Source organism: Cervus elaphus, chromosome 28, assembly GCF_910594005.1.
Source record: "Cervus elaphus chromosome 28, mCerEla1.1, whole genome shotgun sequence".
NCBI classification, from domain to species: domain Eukaryota; kingdom Metazoa; phylum Chordata; class Mammalia; order Artiodactyla; family Cervidae; genus Cervus; species Cervus elaphus.
Window position 1 is genome coordinate 63,707,890 of NC_057842.1, and position 11,597 is coordinate 63,719,486.

An 11,597-nucleotide genomic window follows, 5' to 3' on the forward strand; every position below is an offset into this window, starting at 1 on the left:
AACTGGCTTCAATCCCAGGGTTGGGAAGTTCCCCTGGAGAAGGGCATGGTAACCCACTCCAGGATTCTTACCTGGAGAATCCTGTGGACAGAGAAGCCAGGCGAACTGCAGTCCATGGGGTCGCAAAGGGTCCAGCAGGACTGGGGGTCCAAGCACAGCACAGCACGTGATGAGAACGCACGTGAGACTTTCTTTTAAATTATTACTTAGGGTGGTTCTTTTATATGAATTCTTAGAAGTAGAATCACTGCATCAAATAGCATAAGCAACTTAAAGATATAAATATCCATTGCTTTCTAAAAGACCTACATGGTAAATTTACACTAGCCCACTCCTAGTATGCCTGTGAATACTTCTTGCCCTCATTGCTTTGGTAGCCCATAATATTATATTTTCTTATGACTAGAAGTGAAACCCAAAGAATAGAAAAAACACAATCTTCAGACTTTGTTTTCATTTATAATAATGCCAACCTTTATATGCTAAAATTAGATAAAGCAAGCAAGAGTAAATTTGAATGCGGAACTTCCCTGGTGCTCAGTGGTACAGAATCTGCCTGCCAAGATCCCCAGTCCAGGAAGATCCCACACGCCGCAGAGCAACTAAGCCCATGCACCACATCTAGCCTGCGTCCTAGAGCCTGTGCTCCACAGCAAGAGAGCCTGCTCACTGAAGCTAAGGAAAAGCCACATAGCGACAAAGATCCAGCACAGCCAAAAACAAATAAATTAAATTATTTTTCAAAAAATGTAAATCTGAATGGGATTACATTGGTGGGAATTTAATTCTAACCCCCCCAGGTAGAAAGCTAATAAAGACACATCTACAACTTAAAGTAACGTTAAGTGGTTCAAGAAAAAATGACCACATTACCCTCCTTACAAACTAGTGCTCCATACTCTCTTAACACTCTCTTGCATGGGAGCCTAGTGAAAAACTGGATACTCATAAGATTATGTGCAAACATTTACCTATATCCAAAGGTTATGTTTGCAAGATTCCATCTGTAAAGTCATGAAGATGTTCCGCTGGTGTACAGAATAACATATGAGCTACCTGAAATAACAACTGAAAAGTAAATGGCAAAGAACATTGCCACATTATTCTTTATTTCTAATGGAATGTAGGTAATCTCTAATTTTTCTCCAGAACAAAGACTCGTGCCTAGTTGGCAGTTAACTGTCATAGAAGAGTAACAGAACGCCTTTCACTCTAGAGACACCTTCCCATGGTGTATGGAATATGGAAACATCAAACGTTTTTCACTCAAAGCAGTCAGGCAGACAGAAGCTGCACATTAAGGGGAAATGCACAAGAGCAGAAGCCGAGCATTCTGCCCAAACAGTGAGGAGACGGTACCAGACGTGAACAATAGTCACTGCTGCCAGCAGCGTTCAGTAATCTCTCCAGGAGAGTTCCTCTTACGTTATTCAACTTTCATTAAATCTGTGCCACATCACATCATTGGGGCCACAGGAGTGGGACAGACAAGTAATGATATTTCACAAATATCTGTTGGTTACTTTTTAACTCTGAAAAGGTTATGAGTTGCCACTTTTTGTCTTCAATTTTAAATTAAATGAAAAGTGTAGAAATTATAAGAAAGCATAAAAAAGCTTTCATAGCCCTCATGTTTGTTCACAGTACGCTGTGCGGTGCTTCGTCAATCGGACTCTTGTGACCCCATGGACTGCAGCCCGCCAGGCTCCTCTGTCCATGGGATTCTCCAGGCAAGAATATTGGAGTGGGTTGCCTTTCCCTTCTCCAGGGAATCTTCCCAAACCAGGGATTGAACCCAGGTCAATCTGCATTGCAGGCAGATTCTTTACAATCTGAGCCACCAGGGAAATCCAAAGTATAGATTATACAATTTATTCTCTGTCCCCTAATCTTAAATTAATAGTTTTCAGTTTTGTTCACCAAAACATTTTAATCAAACAAGTAACAAAACAGACTCTTTATCCATCTTCTTTTAAAGGAACTGAAGGAAATGAAATGTCCTGAAGGCAGACCACCAAGGGGAAAACAAACAAGACAGGAAGCAATTGGGTTATTCATGAGCTGAATGATCAGACTTATACAGACTGACAGGTAAGACCAACATTAGTTTTCTTCAACATCCCCTCCTTTCTCTTCCTTTGATTATTGATGACTTTGGAATCTTGTTCAACAGATTCTGTCCCATTTAAAGGGATATAGATAGTTTCCTAAAAACTACAAGATAAATAATCTAAAGTCATCACTGTAGTAGTTCATAGCCTTCATCATGCATTAGACCCACTGGGGAGCTTTTGAAGACAATGTCTCCTGCCAACTAAAGCAGCTCTCTGCTCAGGCAGAATACTATACGCAGGCCTCAGTATTTTTTAAGCTCCCTCAGCTTTGAGCTGTCTTGCCAGACTTGGAGTCCATGTTTCTGTGGCATAAAAAGTAATAACCTTATAAAACTCCAATTGGTCACAGATGTTCACTGTTCATATTAAAACAAAAAATGACAGGGAGGAACTAAAATGAGCATTTTAGGAAAGGGGACTTGGAGAAAACCTAATTTTATTCTCTTATTTCAAGTGTTAGCAGGGAGTCTCCTTTCCTTTAATGGGAAAATTCTAATGACTTTTGAATCACCCGTGCTTGAGGTTTAATTTACCAGACCTGGTTTGTCAAGAAATCTCTTTCTCCAGGCACCTCTGGGAATCCTCAGGCAGTGCGCATGCCTTCCCCGGGCCCACATCTGCACTCTCCCCAAGTCTCTTTCCATCCCAGTCAGGCATCCGGCTCCAGACTGCTCGTTCTGCTCCTCTGCCAGCTCCTCCACCCACTGCTCAGCCCTCTCCAAATAGCCCGTTAAACATATATTTTTAAATCCCCCCTTCCCAATACAACTCAGTCTTCATTTTCTCCATTTGCAACCTGCAACACAATCTCAGTGCTGATTTGGGTTTAGATGAGAACAACAATATAAAAGCATCCCATAACTGCTATTGAGGGGCCACCTCAGGGGTGCAGCCTCTCACAACCCCACCCCTTCCTCCCCTCCCTTCTCCTGGCTCCCTTGTGGCATCAACAGAAGCACCCAGTCTTTGCCATCATCCCTCTTCAACACTGATGGTCTTAGTCTGGGTCATCATTCCTTGTCATTCGGGCCCTCTAACCTGGACTGCAGAGTCCCTCTAGTTCTGCCAGACCTTGTTCATGCACTTCTGTGTCCCCTTAGATGCTTCCCAGTTACTTGGGAGCAGTGGCAGACTGCAGGCTGCCGCCAACCTTCTGCGTCTAGACATTCCAGGGGGCATCTCATACTGCTGATACTGTGCAGGGGTCTCTGGGCCTTGTTTGGTTTTAGGTCTTTACCTAGAAATCAAGCTCTGGTCCGCTAGCTTCAGATCACTAAACTTACATAGAGTTGCCCAGGGTTGGAGGTGGAGAGGGAGGCCACAGGATAGTCACTGGCACTTTATTCTTCTTGATCTCCTCTTTCTTTCTCTCCTCTCATTAGCCTGTCTGTGACTCTTAGAGCAAGAAACTGACTTGGGAATCCTCATACATCTTCCCAAATACACTGTTTAAAACATAATCTTTGATTTTTGCAGCTTAAAAGGATTTTCCTTCTACTTAATGGCTTGGTTTGTTCAAAAGTCTACTTAGAAGCTCCAAAGTCTGAATTTCTTTTCTTCTTGGACACCTGCTAAACCAATCCTACCCTGAAGAAAGTGTGCCAAGGCCCAAGCTTCCTGTAAATGGGAATAGGGAAGAGAAATCACCAGGTAAAAAGTCTCATTGGTTAGTGCCAATACATCTTTCCACACTTTGGATAAAGCAAGTACAGTCATCCACCTACAAAAGGAGCGCGAAGGTTGAAACACACATAGGGAGATGTGGGAGATGCAGGAAAGATGTGGAGACAAGTCAGACTTGGTAGCTGGCCCCTGAAAGAGAAACCTGGGGGAGGAGATTACCCCATAAAGACGTTCAACTGAAATACAGCTGTGTGCCTCCCCTTCCATCCCCTAGGAAATCACCATTGCTAAATTTTTTTATGGTGAATGCAAGCGCTGTGTTTTGCATGAGGCTGGTGTTAGGAGGGAAATGAAATAGAAGTAAGTCATACTTAAAAAATAAATTACCCTGAAGGAAAGCAATCTGCAACCATGCCAATCTGTGTGAACTCTTGGTTTCATTTATAAAGGGAGCAGCTTAGCTCATGGGAACAACAACACCGCCAAAGCTCCCTCCATAAAGAAACCATTTGGCTCAGATCTCCTTGATCTTAAAGAATAAGTCCATTCAAATTAACCCAACCTCAAAGGAAATTTTATTGGGGAAATAACAGAAGGATTTATTTCACAGAAGTTAAGAGTCAGCAGGACAAAGTTGGGTCTCATGAGGACTGGAATCAGGAATCTGGAAAATCAAGATCTCAAGTAATTTTATCTGTTGGTTCACATTCAGGTGGCCTCTTTCCTCGTTTCTATGCCTGGAGATAAGGGAGCATGATGGATCTGGGGGACTCTATAGTGCTATTTGACTGTAAGGCAGGGTGCCAGCTGAGGAATAGACTAAACATGAGGCTGGAGAAATAGACAAGGCTTGCCACATCTCAGGCATCCAGTCAATATATATGAAATAAAAATAAACAAGCAAACACACATATATTTTTATTATGGAATAGATGCACGATGACGGCTTTGATTTGGGAGATGCTGTGGATTATTTAAGTGCTCAGACATGTTTGACTCTCTGCGACCCCATGGACTATAGCCTGACAGGCTTCTCTGTCCATGAAATTCTCCAGTCAAGAATACTGGAGTGGATTGTCATTTCCTATTCCAGGGGATCTTCCCAACCCAGGGTTCAACCTGTATCTCTTCTGTCTCCTGCATTGGCAGGCAGATTCTTTACCACTGCTCCCCCCCAGAGGCCCGGTTATTTAAAAGCAGGAGACCAATAGGAAATTGACTGATAAATTTGAAGCTCAGAAAGAAACACTTGGCTGGCAATAGAAGTATGTATTACCAGCCTCGCACAGTAGTTTAAAAACTGAGCCAGTAAATCACTCAAGAAGGCTATGTATAGAAAAAAGGAGGCTAAGGATAGATGCCTGGGGAGACACTGGCATTTAAGGGATAAGCAAGAAAAGAAGAGCCTGAGAAGGAGAAAGGGCAAGACAATCAGAACAGCAGCAGGAAAATGGAGAGCAGGTAGCATGCACAAACAGTGGATGAGTCTTCAAGACGGGCAAGCAGAGGGACTTCCCTTGTGGTCCAGGGGCTCAGACGCCTACCTCCCTAATGCCAGAGTCCCGGGTTCAATCCCAGGTCAGAGAACTAGAACCCACAGGCCACAACTAAGAGGTCACATGCCACGATCCCTCATGGCACAACAGATGTTGACAATCCTGCGTGCAACAACTAAGAACTGCTGCAGCCAAATAAATAGTAAAATGGACTTTTATAAAAAATGAGGAGCGAGTGGAGAAAAGAGAAAAAGACTGCCCTGAATCAGCGACTGCGCAAGAGGCTCCGTCACTACTCTGGATGACCTTTGGTCCAGAGGTGAGCTAGGCAGAGGCCAGGGGTGCTGACCGGAGGCGTGCATGGGCTGCGGGAATACAGACGGTGGGTGGGACCACCCTGCTCTCCTTCTCACACAGTCAACTCTTCTCATCGTCACAGAAGTTCTGTGAATCAGAGACCATTATCCCTGTTTTATAGATTAAAAAAAACACTTGGGGAAGTGTTTTTAACAACCCAATTTCCATTTCTGATAGTATAGCAGACAGATATTCTGTCTGCATACACCCCTTCCTATAGCAGAACTAAAAACGTTCATTTTATTGCTATGTTTAATGCCATCATATATGTTCACTATAAATAATTTAATATAATTCATATTATTATTTTTTTAATTTCTAAGTTCACACAACTAAAAGAGACATTGCCTATATTCAAACTACAATCTGTCAGACCAAAAATTCACGCTCTTTGTTGCTGAGTTGATTTGGGGGGAATTTTTTTTAACTAAAATAGTACAAGTAACAACTTAAAAATGCCAGAAAATGTCAGGATTTTCTTCTCTGGCCTTATTCCACATCATTTTCAAGTGTTAAAATCAAAACTGAACACAGTTCTGAAAGCATAATCTGAGCAACGCCAATTACAGCTGCTCCAAATGATTGCAGATCTACTCTGAGTGGTTTTTCCTATCATCTTCTCTGGAATTGAAGTTAACCAATTCCTTAATGTTCAAGGCCTCTGTAACTATAAGACTGTGCCTTCAGCTACATTGAAAGTTGATCCAAAGTTCAGCAAACTTCACTTTCTGAAACTGCATACTCTCAAATCTTCTTTGTATGTTTCCAATGTCTATATACATTAGGACAGTCTAAAGCTGGCATCGGAATCCCTGAAAAATTCATTTTGGGTCAAGCTCAAGGTTTGAGGGGTTTCATGCTGATGAAAACCTTTTCTAATGAGGATGAAGAAGGAGACAGTGATCCTGACAGTAACCTCTGAGCACTCACACCCTGTCAAGGAAGATGCTGATCAGGGTATAAAAGTCACCTGGAGTGTTGGCCATGGCTCCCTCAAAATACACCCACTGTAATTAATCCAGAGCCTGCCTGGTCATGCACTGGCCTGGGAAAGGAGTCCCGGGATTTGTCAGAGACAGGCTATTGTGAGAGAGAAAAATAAATGGAAATTTTCTTTGCTGTGTTTAGGAATAATCACCTCTTACTGTTTGCCTCTCCATTCAAGCATGAAAAGTGGCTGTCAAGAATTCCATGCCTGCTTCAGGAGGAGAATAAAGCAGGGTTTTACTCTGAGTCAGACTAACATTCAGCAGACCTCTATAGCAAAATCACTCTTCAAATTCCCCACTACGTGTTTTAAGGAAGAATACAATACTGAGAATGATCATGAAATTCTAACATCCCCATGTAGGTAGCAATCACTAACATAAGTAAGGTGTGGAATAGGTGTTTTCTAATTTTTTCAGTGAAGAGACTGAATTTATAAATGAATATACAGAAAACAAGGCTTAAAACTGTGTATATAATATCAAACTGTTGGAAAACATGCATAGAAGTGAAAGTCTATCAAATGAAAATAAATAGTATAATGATTATATGATAATAATAATAGGTTATTTAATTTATTTTTATAGACTACATTACATTATAGGTGATTACAAAATAATCAGTATAATTCCTGGTGCTGCATCATATATCCTTGTTGCTTATCTATTTTATATATAGTAGTTTATATCTGTTAGTGCTAAGTCACTTCAGTATGACCTGCTCTTTGTAACCACATGGACTGTAGCCTGCCAGGCTCCTCTGTCCATAGGATTCTCCAGGCAAGAATACTGGAGTGAGTTGCCGTTTCCTTCTCCCCTTTGGCAAACACAAGTTTGTTTTCTGTGTCTGTGAGTCTGTTTCTGGTTTGTATGCATCCTCCCTTGCGGGCATTTTTCAGATTCCACATATAAGCCATATCACAGGGCACTTGTCTTTCTCTGTCAGACTTATCTCATTAAGCATAGTGTTCTCTGGGTCCATCTACATCACTGCAAATGGCAGTATTTCGTTCTTTTTACGGCTGAGTAAAACTTCATTATATATAACTGGCACAAAAACTGCAACTACGCTCCAATAAAAAAAATGAGAGTCTCTCCCCTTGATCCTTCAGTTCTGTCCGGTGACTCCTTGTAGCCTAGCAGCTACGACATTAAAAGAAAGAATGAACACAGAAGTGATGCTTTGACACCACTGGTGTTTGTTAGGCCCTCAAAGGCACCGCTGTTGCTATAACAATGCATTGATTTTATAAAAATTAGTAACTTCTGAGCCATAAATCATGATTGGACCTTTGGGAAAGAGGGTACAGTTTTGTACTGTTAATCCTTTGCCACCTGACGAGTTCAGTTCCTGAATGCAGAGTCTTCAGTTGTATGCCATCAAGTATTCAAAATCTGGTCATATTTTAATTGGCTTGATATTCAACTTATACTTTCTTTTATGACATTTTGTGTTTTTTAGACTATTTGATAATATTTTATCATAAAACATATTTAGGATGTTTTGTGAAGTTAAGCATTTTTCTTTAAAAAGAAAACAGTGACTTAAGAACTAAATATCAAGTTGCCTGTTCACTCCTGCACCAACATCCTACGTACAATGGTCAAGTGAGGACAGGATAATTGTAATAAAATGTCCCATTCAAAATAGATAAGAATGTAAAGTACATAGCAGTTTCTGGTTGATGAGAAAAGACTAACTCCTGCTGGGCTGCCACAGTGAAAGCCCTCAACTCTGGGAGTGCACACACTCACACCCTGACTTTGCTCTTGGAAGGTACTTTTCTGTGCTTCAGTTTCTGTGGCCGCAGACACCACCCTCTGAGATTTTTCTTTGCTCATTAACCTCCAAGGCCACATCTGAAATGGACATTTGTAGGCTCTGGATCTTTCACAGCCTTCTTTCTGCCCATGGTTGCTTTAAGGTCTCTGAACTGAAAAGTGAAACCGTTAGTCACTCAGTCATGTCCGACTCTTTGCAACCCCACGGACTGTAGCCCACCAGGCTCCTCTGTCCATGGAATTCTCCAGGTCAGAATAGTGGAGTGGGTATCCATTTGCTTCTCCAGGGGCTCTTCCTGACCCAGGGATTGAACCCTAATCAGTCCCAAACTTAGAACAAGTTTGTGCTTTTTTGGCAGTAGTTTCCCTCAAAAATTTCTGTAGGCCGTGAGCTGCTTCTAGTGAGTGGTAAGTGTCAACATCACACCCCAAATTCCTTCTCATAATTCTCAAAACTATCTTGTTTCTTAGCCTCCCCCAAACCCATGTCTATCTGCCTGTCTCTCTCTCTTAATTTGATGATGATTACATTGAGACTATCTGAAATAATTCAACTTACTGGGAATTTAATACTGTTGACCTGAGTTATTTTGTCAAACTGAAAAGTCTTACTGATCTTTTTCAGTAAAGCCCGTTTTCTCTTAAAGCTTACTATTCAAAGTCTGGAAGTAGTTGCCTTTTGCAACCTGTAAACACCTAAATATTCAGAATTTCTTCATTCGCTTAATTCTCTGCTTGAGTACTAGCCAAATTTTGCATCTCTTTATTATAATATTTTTCACAAAACAGCCAATGACTTTCATTTATGCCAGAATCACAGGGTGCCAGGCCCGTAGGAGTTGTCACAGAACTCTATGGCACAACTCCATGCCTTCCGAATTGTCACAGGCGGTATTTTTACCAAACATTTTGCCACAGCACCATAGACCTCTGCAGGCTTCCGGGTGATCGTACCACCGCCTGACCATCAGACCAATGATACATATTAATGGTTTGTATTGTCTCAGTATCCAACTCTGGTCCTAGCCCCCATAAAAGGAAGCCTCAGTGCGCTCACAGTTTATTTCTCCCTCACATGGATTCTTAATCATGTGCTGAAGCAGCGTCCTTCCCTGCAGAGAGTCAAGGACTCAGATGTCCTTTATCTTGTGTCTCTACCCTTCACCTGAAACCAGCAAAGTCCCAAGCTTCCGGTCAGAGGTGAGAGGTAGAGAAAGATGGCTGAGTCTTGCAGTAAGACTTGGAAGTACTCACATTCCAGAGCCCAGAACTGAGTCACCTACTGTGTACCAGAAGCTAGAGGAAATGGGTTTTGGCAGACACGTGGCAGTCTCTGTCATCAACAACTCTACTGTTGCTCCCTCCATATAATTAGGAGAGTACAGATCTCACCATGCTAGAAGACAGGCTGGATGATCCGGCCTATTCAGAAAGCAATGATGTTCTGTTCAGGAACCTTGGAATCTTAGATTTAGCAGTGGTTAGTGCAGAGATCAGCAAGTCTAACTCTCACATTATGTATGGTAAAATGGTGCTCAGGTGGGCATAAGGAAACAGTGGCAGGTATCAGACGAGGGCACTGGTCGCCCACTCAAGTCAGGGCTGTCTAAGATATGCCTTCCTGTCCTAACTATTCCAGTATCATAAATTTACTGTAGGTTAATGAACAGAAGCGGGAATTTTGAAACTTCTTTTACGTGTAATTCTTAGTAGATATAGGAAATTAATAGCATCTTGGAAGGCAAATGAAGTCCCTTAGTGAGAATTTCAGTGGAATCAGGTTCTAAAAGAAATTTTTTTTTTTACTCCAAAGATAAGATAAATTTGGTCGGAATATTGTTTCTCAGAATTTTTCAAACTGTTTGGACCTAGAGGATCATCCAGATTAAAGTCAAGAAAAACTATTGTTTTTTTAAAACTCAGCAAAAAATGAAATAGAGAAGTGTTGCAAAAACTTAAGGAAGCAGCAGGGGGTGATGAGTGGGACATAAGCTAGTTGTTGAGAGAAACAAGAACCAGTTGCACTCTTCCACTCTGAGCTCTTGTCCTTGGACTAAGTAATTATCCTCTCCTGTCTACAAATAACAGTTCCTTCTCGGCCTGTTTCTGGGGTTTTGATCAGGGTAAATGAGATTATGTATAAAAAACAGATTTGCAAGTTGAAAATCAGTAACAAAGAGAATGTCATCATCTTCAAATGATCAGTAATAAATCTTCTGCTTTTGTCTTTATATCTCCATTAAAATCTATTGTAGTTTGTGCTCCTCAGAGAGCACACATGAACCTAGGTAATTTGCTGCATTAATTGTTACTCTGTTTCCATAATTACTGTTTGCTATGAAATGTTCCTAGATCCAATTTCAATGCTTTCTCTACTTATGCAATTACAGGGCGACACTATCATCAGGAGTTAGAAATACAAAACACACTTTTAGAAAGGCATTTGCAAAATACAAAATGTAGTCAGCTATCATAATTTTATTTTTTAAAGTATATCAGAGCTAATTAAAGTGTTGTGAACTGACAGAAGAGAAATATTTAGGAAAGAAATCTTGGTAAAATGAATAACAGGACTGAGGAAAGATATATTTGACTACAAATGTGCAAAAGTAAAAGAAGGCGGTAATAACCTGGCAAAAAGATCAAGCACAATAATGTCTGGAATCAAGAATCTTAAGTTGATCGAGAAACTTAAACTTAATCAAGAAGCTTGTCTGACTGGGAAGTTAATGAGAAAATGATCCCTCTTGAGAACTGCTCTACATCAGGTGTCCCCAACCTCCAGGCCACAGCCCAGTACCTCCTGTCAGATCAACAGTGCATTAGATTAGAAACAAAGTGTACAATAAACGTAACATGCTTGAATCATATCATCCCAAAACCACCCCCGCCACCTCCAGTCCATGGAAAAATTGTCTTCCATGAAGACATCAGGCATCAGTCCCTGGTGCCAGAAAGACTGGGGACGGCTGCTCTATATGCAAGCGTGGTTTAGGTTTCTTATTTTCAAAGGTTGGTACAAAATCCCAAAGAAAGTATTATAGACAACTAGCCTTCACCATCAGAAGGACAGAATGCATGGTTTTAAAGGTCTGCACCAACACTAACGAGTATGAAAGAGGAAATTAATAGTAACACAATAATAGTGGGAGACTTTAATACCCCACTCACAACTATGGATAGATCAACTAAACAGAAAATTAACAAGGAAACACAAACCTTAAATGACACAATGGACC